The sequence below is a fragment of the Humulus lupulus genome, chromosome 6 (genome assembly GCF_963169125.1).
Source record: "Humulus lupulus chromosome 6, drHumLupu1.1, whole genome shotgun sequence".
NCBI classification, from domain to species: domain Eukaryota; kingdom Viridiplantae; phylum Streptophyta; class Magnoliopsida; order Rosales; family Cannabaceae; genus Humulus; species Humulus lupulus.
Genome location: NC_084798.1, coordinates 41,942,764 through 41,957,774, shown reverse-complemented (window position 1 = coordinate 41,957,774; position 15,011 = coordinate 41,942,764). Strand labels below are relative to the sequence as shown.

Sequence of the window (15,011 nt, the reverse complement as noted above, 5' to 3'; positions counted from 1 at the left end):
CTGCCTAAATTAATGAGCATAAACGTACGTATTTGATTTGAAAGCCTCCCTCCTCCAAAAGAGGAATAAAGAAATGAAAAACTAATCAGAGAGAGAGAGAGAAACGATTATTTATACAAATCTATATATATATATATGTATATATGTTTCCATCGTTACGTATGAGAAAACTAGTTAAACAAATAGTTTGTTAATAATATTGAAAAAAAAAAAATAGAGATAGTATATACTAGTACCGTCTAGATCTAAATATATGAGAGCAAAGAAAGTACTCTACTGACTACTGCTACTTAAACTCTCTCTCTTACTATTCCTTTATCTCTTATTCTCCTCGGCAAGCGCCGAATTCTCTCCTCCACAACTTCCACGATACTCTCGATCCCCATCTCTCAAAACGGCTACCGCCATGGCCAATCTCCAATACTGGCTCTCCAAGCACCCCATTATAGTCGAATTCTCTTGGAGCCCAGGCAAAACCCTAGGCTCCACACCACTCTTCGCCGTCACTGCCGTCCTCTCTTACCTAACCCTAATCCTCCTCCTCTCCCGCCTCCCCCTACCAGCCGCCAACCCCGGCTTCCTTCGGCCAATAAAGATCGTCCACAGCGGCTTCCTCCTCGCCCTCTCTTTCGCCATGGCAGCCGGCTCCTTACTCTCCGTCGCCTCCCACACTCCTCTCGACCGGCTGCACTGGGTCTTCTGCTACCCGCCAGGCACCCCGCCGCGCGGGCCCTTTTTCTTCTGGACCTATGTCTTCTACCTCTCCAAAATCGTCGAATTCGGGGACACACTCCTGATCATCCTCGGCGGAGCCACTGCCCGCCACCGTCGGCTGACGTTCCTCCACGTGTACCACCACTGCATGGTGGTGCCCATGTGCTACAACGCGCTCCGGACGTCCCAGTCGCTGTTCCCAGTGGTGATCGTGGTGAACGCGTCGGTGCATGTGTTGATGTACTGTTACTATATGCTGTGCGCGATGGGGATTAGGCCGGCGTGGAAGAGGGCCGTGACGGAGTGTCAGATCGTTCAGTTCAAGTTCACCTTTCTTGCTGTGGTTTAGTGTTTTACTACCATCTTTTCGATGGCGGTTGCTCTGGGACGTGGAGCTGGTGCTTCAATGTTCTTCTCAATTCTTCGCTTCTCTTTCTCTTTCTTGATTTTCATGGTAGGAATTATGGGGGAGCTAACAAAGATCTCAATAAAAAGGGGTCATGATGATCAAACATGGATAACTTACATATATATCTTTTTATATATGTACGCTTGTGAGTTGTTATTATGTTTGCATGTATACACACGTTGCATGTAATTGTTTAATTTCTCATTGATTTGGCACATTTATTTTGTTTCCACCGATTAATCATGCCAATATTTTCTTCGTGGTCTTGATGAGCCATTATTACTTTTTTCTGCTTAGGAGCATGCATCTGATTGTTAAGAGTAAAAAAAAAATAGTGTAATTATTTATAGCTAATTCGATTTAAATTTACTTCCAAAATACTATATATCTTGGAATATTCGTAATTGTCTAGTGGGATATAACTTGATTTATTTTTTTAATCATAAGTGGACTATTTTTTTAGGCGAAATTATATATTTGAATGAAAATAAATTTATTCAAAAACCAAATCACAAAGACAAAGATATAGGTCAAAGCACTCGGATCGGTTTTGTTTTCTACTTGTATGTTCTTTGTTTTTTTCCCTTCCTTTTTTGAAGATTATGTTCTTTGTTTTATTATCATAAAAAAGTTTTTTAAAACTCAGACATTTGACTTAATTCGGCTTTCTTATACTTTTATATGTCGCTTGAAAAGCTGTCAGTTATGTCTTCCGAGCAAAAAATTAATATTGTCTTTCCAACATAAAAGTTGATGACCTGAGAGAACTATTTTTTCTAGTGGAGCCACGTCTTTTTAGATTATTATAGCTTGTTAGAAGTCAACATACACCACCTCGCATAATACAGCATAAATTGGTGTAATTTAATATTAAGTACACATATTCTCTATTTAAAATTCGAATTATAGTATCTTATATTAAATTACAAGTAATGTTTGTCATATAATAACACTCTTAATAGGTACGTATAGGTACCCAACATTACATATCATATATATTTATATACCCAATATGACGTCACAATAGCTTTATGTGGCTTTTGGGTTTTGTAGAGAAAGAAAAAGTCTTTTATTTCTAAGAAACAATATTGACATTTTTTAAGAGGGATATTTACCGTATAAATAGCCAATGTTTTATATTTGTTATAATTAAATACCTAATTTTTTATTTTTACGGAAAAAATACTCAATGTTCAATATATGTTAAAGATAAATACATAATCATTTGCAGCAAAAATATCACTACTACAAAAACACATTTTTATGACATTTTTTTAGAGCACTCACCTAGATGCGAGTCCTACACTACAAAAATCAGGGCCTATACCGAGAACAAATGTCCTCGGTATAAGCCGAAATGTCCTCGGTATATCTTATACCGAGACAATGTCGTCGGTATAAAGTTGTCGGTACAGCCGCGTCGATAAAACAAAACGTCTACCGACGACATTCAAAATGTTCTCGGTATACGTTTTACCGAGGATAATGTCCTCGATAGAAAGTGACAAATGTCCTCGGTACAACAAACCTCAATTTCTCATCGTACTGGTATATACCGACATCTTGGTGGTATATACCGAGGACAATGTCCTCGGTACAGACTTGTCCCCAATTTTTTTTTATATTTGTTATTCCCTTATTTATTTATTTATTTTGAATTAAATATAAGAAAATAGAATAAAATTAAAACACTTATATTAAAGATATAAAAAAAAACATAAGAGTGTATTCGTTGAATTAAAATAAAGACTTGTCTTAAACATGATAATGTAATAGTCAATTGTAATAAAATTCATACATAAGTCCTACTGAGTCGGTGCTCCAACATCAGGATCATCGGGTGGTGGTGGTGGGGCAGATTGAGATCCCGGGGTGATACAATGAGTCCGGACATGCTCCTCTAACTGTCGAAGACGCTCTCTCATCTCAGACAACTCTTCATCTCTAGTTTGTGAAGGACGAAAATCAAATGGAGTTCGGTCCCTTATGTTAAGGATACGTCCATATCCTTTCTGGTGGCCCCGTCGTTTTCCGAAGACATTTTGTACCAAAGATATGTCTTCATCTTCAGGCGCACTCGAAACTGGTGTGGAACTCTCAGTATCAGTTGCCTGTGTCTGCTGTGTGTCGCGGTATGCACGCAATTCCTCCTGTGATACAATGTATAATGTAATTAAAATTTTGAAACAATTAAAAATTTGAAAAATGTTTAAAAAAACTTAACGTACCCAAGTATTTTTTGCTGTCTCTGTCACCCACCCTGTGCTTGATTTATGGTGAGTATCCATCCAGCTATCCGGGATGGACTCAAGTTGCCCAGTCTCTAAATTGCGCTGTCACGTACATATATTTTTATAAAATTAATAATTAAACGTAAATAAGAAAAATAAACTAAAAAATAATTAATTAACTAACCTTTTTATAGCGTAAGGCTGGGATTGACTGAGAACCTAGGGGTTAAAGGAAAATAACGCATCACTTTATGAGGCACTTTCTTTCCCTTGGTGTTCTTGTCCACCCATCGATCCTCTCCACAAACAGGACATTTGCTTTTTCCAGCATGTTCTTTCCAAAACAGTGCGCAATCATGCTTGCAGACATGGATTGACTCGTAGCCCAATCCAAGTTTCCGCAACAACCTTTTCGCTGCATAGTGCGATTTTGGAAGCTTATTTGGGGCTGGAAATGCATCATGTAACAACTCCAGCATTCCATCAAATATTTTGTTGGGAATTTTTCCCAACACTTTGAAATGCATTAACTTCACTAGGAAATTCAATGAAGTGTAATTTTGACACCCGGGGAATAATGGAGCCTCGATCTCAGCAAACAAATCGTTATAATGTTGCCCACTCCTGTAGTCAGTTGTAGGTATCTCTTGACCGCGCTCATTCTCCGCTTGTTCGTCATTGTCATTTTGCATAAGATCAGTGAGAACATCCATCATCTCATCTTCATCATTTTGATCTATCCGAGCTCTCATTGGTATTATTTCATCCTCTCCATGCCAATGCCAATTGGTATATTTCCGTAGAAAACCATTTACAAAAAGATGATTTTCTAATACATCAATCGTCTGAAATTCAACGTTGACACACCTCCTACACGGACATTTCACCAATCCCCTTGAGTCAACGCACTGCCGGGCTCTCTGGAGAAAATCCATCACACCAGCCTCATACTCATCGGATAATCGATCTGTCAAATTAATCCAACTCTTGTCGATCGACATTGTATGAATGTAGCACTGCACGGAACACTAATCATCAAACTTACAATCAATTTGTGTGTGTCCTAATTCAGAGAGAGGCAAATGTAAGAGTCTTCAATGACTCACCCTCTCTAAACGGGTCTAAGGCTTCTTGTGATGAACACTAAAAAAATATAATATTATCACTATGTGATAATAACACTATTATATCTTTGGTAATAATTTCTTATTACCAAAGAAAAAAGCAAATATAATTAAATATGTTTTCTTAATGTCTTATGCTTTTTGAAGTTAATTATGTTGTTTTATGATATCTAACTATAATATATTTCAGTGTAAATATTATTAAACTTATTTAAATTTGACATATTAATTTAGTATTTATTAAATTACATATTTTACTTATGCTTTATTGAATAGTTTGATTAATTTAAACAAAATTTCTAAAATTTGTTTAAAATTTATTTAACTACTTTAGGATTAATTTTTATTTTTATTAAAATTTTGTTGCATAATGTTAATGTTAATTTTTTTTATTCTTAATTTTAAAATATATTATTTATATAAAAAACATAAATTATTCAAAAATTGAAAAAAAAATATTAAAAAAAATACAGAAAAATTAAAAACAACTAACAAATAATATTAAAAACATATTTTTTTAATTTTAATTTTAATAATGATTAAAACTAACAAATATTAAATTTAATTTTTTTAATTTTAATTTTAATTTTAATTTTAATTTTAATAATGGTTTTCTAATAATATATTTGTTAATTTTATTTAATCAGAACTAACACATATTATTTTTTTACATATTAATTTAGTATTTATTAAATTACATATTTTACTTATGCTTTATTGAATAGTTTGATTAATTTAAAAAAAAATTCTAAGATTTGTTTAAAATTTATTTAACTACTTTAGGATTTAATTATTACTTAAATTATTTAATTAATGTTTATTTTTATTAAAATTTAGTTGCATAATGTTAATGTTAATTTTTTTAATCTTAATTTTAAAATAAATGATTTTACTTATCAATTCACTATTTATTAAATTAGAAATTTTATTGAGTACTTCTACTAATATTCACAATATCTCTAAATTTTACAATTCTATAAAAAATTCGGCAGCATAACGACTATATTTTCATCTATCCCAAAATTTAAAATCCTGCAAATAACACATAAAAAATATCCAGACCCAGATCATGCAGAGAGCATTACAAATTCATTTTAAATGACTATATAATTTATAATTATTAGTCTAAATTTTATTAATTATTCAATTTTCTAACCAAAATATTAAAATTCTACTAAAAAATAACAACAACAAATTAATCATCAATATTCATAAAATCTGAATTTTTACTACTAACATAAGCAAAAAAATTAAAATTGACAACAACAACATACTAACATTACCACCAAAATTTTCAAATTAACACTCAAATATTTAATATGTTTACTAATATGTTTAATACACATAAAATTCACCAAACACAACATAGAATTTATTTAAAAAAAATACTAATTAATCATTTAACAATTTTCTAATTCCTAATATCATTTTTACTAATACTTATTTTGAAAACCTAAAAATAAATACATTCTATCTAATATAATTATTTCAGATTTTTATTAAAATTAATATTATATTATTTATATAAAAAAACATAAATTATTCAAAAATTGAAAAAAAAATTAAAAAAATACAAAAAAATTAAAAAAAACTTACCAATGCCTTCAATATCTTGCTAGCAATCCCTATAGTCCAACAAAAACCGAATACCCAACCTTCAAACAAAAATTAGAAAATATCATTATACAATTTCATAAATATATATATATATATATAAAATGAATAAATAAACCATACCTTCAACAAATACACAGAAATTCCTTCACCCTTGGCAATTTTGGGGCTTAAAACCGAGCTTTTATGGAGGAAAACGACTATAATCGGCGGAGGGAGGCGGAGGTTTCGGAGAAAACCCAGAGAAACCAGAGAGGAAGGAGAAGGGGCTTCGCGGCTGAGTGTGATATTTATAAACCCTATACCGAGAACATGTTCTCGGTATAGGTCCTCGGTATAGCAACTAAACCTATTCAGAACCGCGAAAATGTCCCGCGCATATGAAATGTCTATACCGAGGACATGTTGTCGGTATAATGTTCTCGGTATTGAACCTTTTTTTTGTAGTGCTACAAACGAGTCCTTAAAGAATTTATTTTAGGGCTCACGAAACGAGTCCTAAAAACTATGTGTGTCCTAAAAGTTTGACTTTTTAGGACACTCATTGCGACTCCTAAAACTTATGTGTGCCCTAAAAGCTTGAATTTTAAAAAATCACAAATTCCCTCCAATCTCCTGGACTTTTTAGGACTCGCGTTGAGAGTCATTAAAGAATTTATTTTAGGACACACAGTGCGAGTCCTAAAAACTTATGTGTGTCCTAATGAATAATTTTTTTTTAAAAAAAATTTATTAATAATTTTATAAATAAAGAAATAAGTAAATAAAAATAAATTTAGAAACCCTAATATAACTTTTTTTTTAACCACTCGGTTTCTCTCTCCTCTCTCTACTCGATCCCCTCTCTTCCCTTCACTCTTTGTCGTTGCATCCGCCAGGCCCAAACGGTGGACCTTCGGCCACCAGGAGGCAACACGCTCCACACCACTGAGTTCCCGAACCCCCGAAACCCAAAACCCCAGAACCTTGCCTCCCCACTCGCCGTCCTCTACCTCGACAGGATATGTGAAGCTCCGCCGCCGTCGTGGCTTCCCAAGAAATTTTTCGGCGATTTCGACGTCGGTTGGGCCCACTACTACAAAAATACTCTTTTATGACACTTTTTTAAGACACTCACCTAGATGCGAGTCCTAAAAACAACTCCTGGACTTTTTAGGACTCGTGTTATGAGTCCTTAAAGAATTTCTTTTAGGGCTCGTAGAGCAAGTCCTAAAAACTATGTGTGTCCTAAAAAAGTTTGAATTTTTATTTTAACAAACACATCTTGGACTTTTTAGGACACTTATTGCGAGTCATTAAATAATATTTTTAGAACACTCATTGCAAGTCCTAAAAACTTATGTGTGTCCTAAAACTTTGAATTTTAAAAAGTCACAAATTCCCTCCAATCTCTTGGACTTTTTAGGACTAGTGTTGAGAGTCCTTAAAGAATTTCTTTTAGGCCTCGCAACGTGAGTCCTAAAAACCAATGTGTGTCCTAAAAACAAATTAAGGTTTTATAAATAACTAAATTAAAACAAAAAAAACAAACCCAACTCAACCCCCTTTTCTTTCTCTCTCCTCTCTCTATTCCCTCTCTCTCGCCTGAAAGTTTGCCGAGCTCGACTGCTGCTTTCCCCGCTGCCACCAGCTACACACGCCGGCCAGGGAGCTTCGGAGGCCACCGAAGCTTCGACCCTCGCCGTAACGCCCTAAACTCCAAGGACCGTTACAGTGTGCCTTTTAAACAGTGCTAAACTCGCTAATCGAGTCATTTGGCCATAAACGTGTAACTAAGTATGATTAGCAGTTTAGGGATTAAATTTTTTGGTTAAGATATAATGTTTCATTAGAGCATTTATTGTATACATTGAGATCCCAAAAATATAATTTAAAGGTTCATTACAAGAAAATATTTACAACCAGCCGATCTAAGCGGCAAAACAAGATTTAACCATAGTTCCTCTTTCAACCCTAGGCCATGGCGGTCGAGCTGCCGCATATGTACACATCATGACCTAAGCTTTCCAACTCAAGGACGGTCCAGCTTTCTTTTGCCTTTACCTGCACCACATAGCATCCGTGAGCCGAAGCCCAGCAAGAAAACTCAATATGCTCATGAACAGTCATATCATGACATCAAATCATAAGGCGCATGCCTATAAATAAGTTCAAACAATGAATGAGTGACTGATCAACAAGTCACTAACAGGGGGTCTGTACCTTTAGACGAGTGACTAATCATCAAGTCACTATCAGGGGGTCTGTACCTTTAGACGAGTGACTAATCATCAAGTCACTATGAGGGGGTCTGTACCTTTAAATGAGTGACTAATCATCAAGTCACTATCAGGGGGTCTGTACCTTTAAACAAGTGACTACAAAGTCACTAACATGGGATTCCGCTCCCTCAGCCATGTGACAAAACAGTCACCTAGGCCTTTGGCCCTGGCTCTGAGTAACTAGTCTTAGACTAGACAAGCGCTTATAATTTTCATCGACCTTCGGATCAGTCCAGCATTACTGCTCATTGAGTCATTCAACGTTGATATCGATTAGATCTAATCTTTTATCAGCTCTGCGTTCATGACGCTGATGCCGTTTCTAACTCTTAGATCAGTAATACGCGACCAGTGCCGATTCTGACTAGTTAGTCAGTGCCACACACAAGTAAGAAATGCTACCAGACATATATCATATGTCAAATATCCAAATACAGGACATTCATCATGCATACTTAACAATTGCTAGCATAATTAAGATCATACATAAACACAGAGACTCAAGTTCTGATCAATCCCATACTCAATATTCATGGCATGCCCTAATCACATGTTTCTCGTGCATCACATGCATCACATTTAAACACTCGACATGCCTCAATAATAACCATGCATGTCACATATGGGGTGTCGTTTTCTTACCTTTGGTCCAAGCACAGGTTACCAATAAATGAGCCACACGTACGATCCTGATTCCAAGCCCCTAGTGATAACCTAGTCACAAAAATAATAGAAAACCTCATCAAAATAAGTAAATAAATACTTCTGAACCCAACCTAAACCTCCGGGACGTCGAATCCCACTCAACTAGGTAGAAGGATCGATCCCAGACCCTTAGAGTTAAGTTCCCATGACAAAAACACAAATCTGGGCAACTTTTGCCTTAAGGGTTGTGGCCCTCCATGCACCATGCCGCGGCCCGTCCCCCTGGCAGAGCCTCCTCCTCCTTCTTTAAGTTTGGGCCGCGACCCAACCGCGAACCAGCCCAAAAACCCAGTTTCTACCATTTTAAAACCATCCAAAATCCTATTCAAACATTTCCAAACTCAAAAATCAAAGTTCCCAAACATCCCCATGATCCAAAATCATTAAAACCTAAGTCTCAATTCAATCAAAAACTCATCAAAACACAAAGTCCAATTCAAGCTTAAAAACTTTAAAAACTTATAACTTAAAACTTGCATTACCTTCGATTGAGTTGTTTCCCAACTAAATCCTTTGGCAAATAAGCTTCTAATCTTTCCTAGGATCGTTATGTCTTGATCCTCGCTTGAATCCGAGTCCTAGAACTCAAGTTTTCTTCAAAAATGCGATCGGGAGACGAAAATGGAACTTAGAGGGAGAGAGAACGTTCCGAACGTTCTTTTTATTTCTTAAAAGGTTACTTCAAGCTTAAGTAGCCTCAAACAAATCCTAACGCTCGGGGTCTCGAAATCATCCCCGGGGACAAAATAGTCAAAACCTCCGTAATTTCCCCCTAATCTTACTAACTCCCAATTTATCATCAAATACTTATTCCCATTACCCAATAACCCGGTAATGCACTAAATACCTCTTGACTCACTCCGAGTCAAGAATAAGTCCCGTTGTGACTTTCCCACTAGCTTACCTCCTAAGATCGTCTCGTGCTGGGTAACCCTGACATAACAAAATAATAATAAAGCACCACACACATCACATACATGCCAAATATGCCTGAAATGATCAAAATTTGAAAATCACCCAATTAATCAGAAATGGGTTCACATGCATATTTAATACACCTAACACATGCATATAATCATTTAATAACATAATAAATCAATTATGGCTCTCCTGGCCTCCTAATCAAGGTCCTAAACCTTATTAGGAAATTTGGGGTATTACAACTATCCCATCCTTACAGAAATTGCGTCCTCGAAATTTATCTGAACTACTTGAAATAAGAATTCTGCACAACTGATTCCAGTTTCCCAAGTCATTCCCTCGACCTCACTGTTTTTGTAACCTTACCTTAACTCAAGGTACACTTTGTTCCTCTGGACCTTATTCTTTTTGTCTCATATCTGGTCTGGCTATTCCTTACAGGATAACTTAGCCTCAAATCTCCTGATTCTCATAACTCAACTCGTGAGTTTCTTTCAACCCATGTCCTCAGCACGGAAATACATAACACACTATATAAAACTGACAGTGCCAAAGATAAGGCCGATCCAAAGTCAACCTGACCAGTCCTATCCAGGACTCAAACTATCAAAATAATCCAGGATTCAAACTGTAATACTACTCTAGGGTTCAACTTGCCCTTATATCCTCACCCCTTTCCATGGTGATACTTTTAAGGAAGATACAATCTTCTACTTGGAACTCCATGTTCCTACTTTTCAATTCAGTAAAACTTTTCCATTTATTATGAGAAGTGAGCAACCAAGCTCTAACCTTTAATAATCTCAATGGTCCCCTGAACTACCTCAGGAACCAGATATAACATCTCACCCATCTCATTCCAATGAATTGGTGCTAAGCATTCTCAACATACCTTATCTCATAAGGTACCTTTCCAATACTGGATAACTCTCTTTCTCTCTCCAATTGACCATTAGTCTGAGAAAAATGAACTGTAATGAATTCCATCTATATACTTATCGCCTTCCTTAACCTCTCCAAGACCTGGAGATAACAATAGAGTCTTCATCTGATAAGGTAGACCTTGAATTCCATAAAGACGCACTATCTCTCTCACAAAGAGATCTGAATACTGATCAGCTATGTTACTTGTTCTCACTGATAGAAATAAACTCACTTGGAATACTGGTCCATAATGACCCAATGCTAACTCATACTGACCCACTATCCTGGGCAGCCTCACCGCGAAACCCATCGCGATGCTTTCTTATTTCCATTATAAAATACTCAAAGGCTACAATGGCCCCACTGATTTCTGATACCCTGTCTTGACCTGCTAACAGGTTAAGAACTTTATCACGTATTCCATTATGTCCCTCTCCATCCCAGGCCACCACTATAAATCTTTCATATCCTGTTACATTTCCATGATACCTAGATGAAGAAAATAAAAGAGTAGCATGAGATTCATCCAGAATCTCCCATTTAATCTCAGTGTCTATCAGATTCCAAATCCAATCCTTATACCTCAATAAATTCACACCTGACACTGCAAAACCCTTAGCTAATCCAGCTAAGACTTTCTACTCAATCTTTCTTATCTGTGGTTCACTTAATTGTCTTTCCTTTTGATCCTCTCTGAGATAATAATCTCAAGCATAGAACTGATCACCTGGCCTACCAGAAACTCTACTCTAGTTCTGGTCAGATCCTTTAACCAACATGATGCATAAGCAATCACTTCTCCTATCACCGAGGTGTCATAACCACCTACTAACTGATTCTGATCGGCAAGAAGTCTCAGAACCCCTTTCCCAAGGAAACTCCTGCCCCTAAGGCGTTCCTTGACCTTGGCAAATCTCCAACTGAGAATATACTATAATACCATCGATCAAGACATTCACAAATCCAACTCAAATAATCCTTGACTACTCTGGTCATCTAATCCATCCAAACAACTCAACATTAATTCAAACTCTCAAATCATAACTCAACACTCCCAGTGCCCTTATTTGATATAAAAACAGTCTTCTACATATCTTTCTCCCTGATCTCTACCTGGTAATAAACAGATCAAAGATCCACCTTGGAGAATGCCATCTTACTCACTAGCTGAACCATTCAACACAATGCCTTAAATCTGATCCCATCCCTGGCACTAATCAAATCATCATTTTATTCTCTTGTGTAAACATAATTCTGACAAATCCCCTGGAAGCACATCCAGAAACTCACAGACTACTCCAGTCTGTCCTGATCCCGCTGGCACAATCTAAGTGGTATCCACCACACTAGCTAAGAGTTCTATGCATCTCCTTGCAATAAAACTCTAGCTCTCAATACAGATGCCATCAGCATACAAAATCCATGCACAGTGCCAACTGCCACAAGGCTTTCCACTCTCAAGCCCAAGAGTTATTATCTTTTCCTTGCCATTTAGCATTGCCCCATAATTACTTAACCAATCCATACCCCGGATCATACCAAAGCCAGTCATAACCAGCTTTATCAAAACCACTGATGAGTCCTTTTCATCATAATCCAACTCATCTCTTAAGTCACCAATACAGTATTGCATTCCCATCACAACATGACCATGTGATATGCATATCATATCTATGCCTCTCAATATGCAACAAGCAAAGAAATAGCATGGCACCAAAACCAGTAAGCACAATACCAAATCAGAACTAAAAAGCTGACCTGCCATCCCTGAGGAACTAGTCTCAGTCTCAAATTCTGACTACATCGGAACGAACACTCAAGCTGGAGTCGAGATGTCCATCCCCTTCTGCTCATCCTTCCTTAGCCTTGAGCAATCCTTCTTACGATGTCCAAACATTCTACATGAGAAACATGCCCTTGCTCGGCATTCTCCTAGATGATGCCTCTTGCACCGAGCGCATTCTGGGTAAGTCTTCCAACTTTCCTTTTTGCTTGCTCCAAGAAGTGGAGGTACCACTATCTGAGCTCCGTGCTCCCTAGCACTCTTCTTCTTGTTTCTTATGCTCTCAACAACAAGAGCCTTCCCTACCACCTAAGCATAGGTAGAGATTTCATGCACTGGGGAAACTCTAATGCCCTGAGCTACTCTGGGATCCAATCCCTGAATAAACCTTTCTTCCCGAGCTACATCTGTGGGTACCATGTCAAAAGCAAACTTGGCCAACCCATCAAATTTGTTAACTTACTCGGTTACTGTTGCATTTCCCTGAATGAGATTTAGAAACTCATTCACCTTAGCAGTCTTGGCTACATCACAATAGTATCTTTCATTGAACAGCTGCCTAAATTCTTTCCAATCCATCACAGCTATGTCTCGTGTCTAGGATATCACTTCCCACCACGTCCGGGCATCACTCTGCCCCATAATGTAGCACAGATCACCCTATCGTGATGTACCAGCCCCATACTGTCAAGAATGGAACTGACCATGCCCATCCATTGCTCAGTTCTGAATGGATCTAGGCCTCCCTCAAAAACTGGAGGGTAATACTCCTGGAATCTTCCATAGAGGAATTCCCACCTACTCTCAACCCTAGGCTGAGCCAAAGTTGATGCTACTCCTGGCATAACCAAGGAAGAAGTGTTTCCCGATAGGTTCCCCTGTTGCTTCAGACACCTGATCTCTTTCTCATGCCTCTGCAATCTTGATTGCAAATCTGAGAACATCCACTGAAAATTTAAAGGAGAAGATGAAGAACTGAAACCCTGGCTGTAACTCCCAGCCTCTGTATAACCACCACCAGGCCTCAGTATCTGCCTTGGATATAAACTTGTTGATTGAATCTGCAGTCAATAACTTGACCCATTAAACATGATGACCATATCAAGAGCTTTCCCCATGGGAACAATCTTACCACACCACATTCACAAATCACTGCAAGCTAAAAACACATGCCCATGGAATTCATACATCAATCATAATCCTTGCTCTTCCAACATTCACACCATGCCTCCAACTCCAGCATGCAAATACCACAATTATATATGTTCATGGAGCAGGTAATCATATAATCATATAGTTAAGAGTCAGGATCTATCAGAATCTCATGCTCCCTAATACAATGTGCAGGTAAAGCATTTACATTCTATTTAAGTAGTTAAGCACATAACTACAGAAATAGTAACCACTCCCTGAGTGAAGCTATCTTCAGTGATGAGTGTACATGCCCAGCTTGTCTTCGGGAACCATAAACCTTGGCTCGCTTCGATACCAAGTTGTAACGCCCTAAACTCTAGGGACCGTTACAGTGTGCATTTTAAACAGTGCTAAACTCGCTAATCAAGTCATTTTCCCATAAACGTGTAACTAAGTATGATTAGAAGTTTAGGGATTAAAATTTTTTGTTAAGATATATAGTTTCATTTATACATTTACTGTATACATTGCGATCCCAAAAATATAATTTAAAGGTTCATTACAATAAAATATTTACAACCAGCCGATCTAAGTGGCAAAACAGGGTTTAACCCTAGTTCCTCTTTCAACCCTCGTCTGTGGCAGTTGAGCAGCGGCATATGTACACATCGTCACCTAAGCTCTCCAACTCAAGGATGGTCTAGCTTTCTTTTGCCTTTACCTGCACTACATAGCACCCGTGAGCCGAAGCCCAGCAAGAAAACTCAATATGCTCATGAACAGTCATATCATGACATCAAATCATAAGGCGCATGCCTAGAAAATATAGCCCTATTCAAGCAGGCAAATAAGTTCAAATAATGAACGAGTGACTGATCAACAAGTCACTAACAGGGGGTCTGTACCATTAAACGAGTGACTAATCATCAAGACACTATCAGGGGGTCTGTACCTTTAAACGAGTGACTAATCATCAAGCACTATCAGGGGGTCTGTACCTTAAACAAGTGACTAATCATCAAGTCACTATCAAGGGGTCTGTACCTTTAAACAAGTGACTACAGAGTCATTAACATGGGATTCCGCTCCCTCAGCCATGTGACAAAACAGTCACCTAGGCCTTTGGCACTGACTTTGAGTAACTAGTCTTAGACTAGACAACCGCTTATAATTTTCATTGATCTTCGGGTC

The 15,011-nt window shown here is 37.3% G+C and overlaps 1 pseudogene; it reads left to right on the top strand.

Moving 5' to 3' along the window:
• Nucleotides 1-279: 279 nt before the first annotated feature.
• On the top strand, nucleotides 280-1,370 carry LOC133783983 (elongation of fatty acids protein 3-like; annotated as a pseudogene).
• Nucleotides 1,371-15,011: the final 13,641 nt, after the last annotated feature.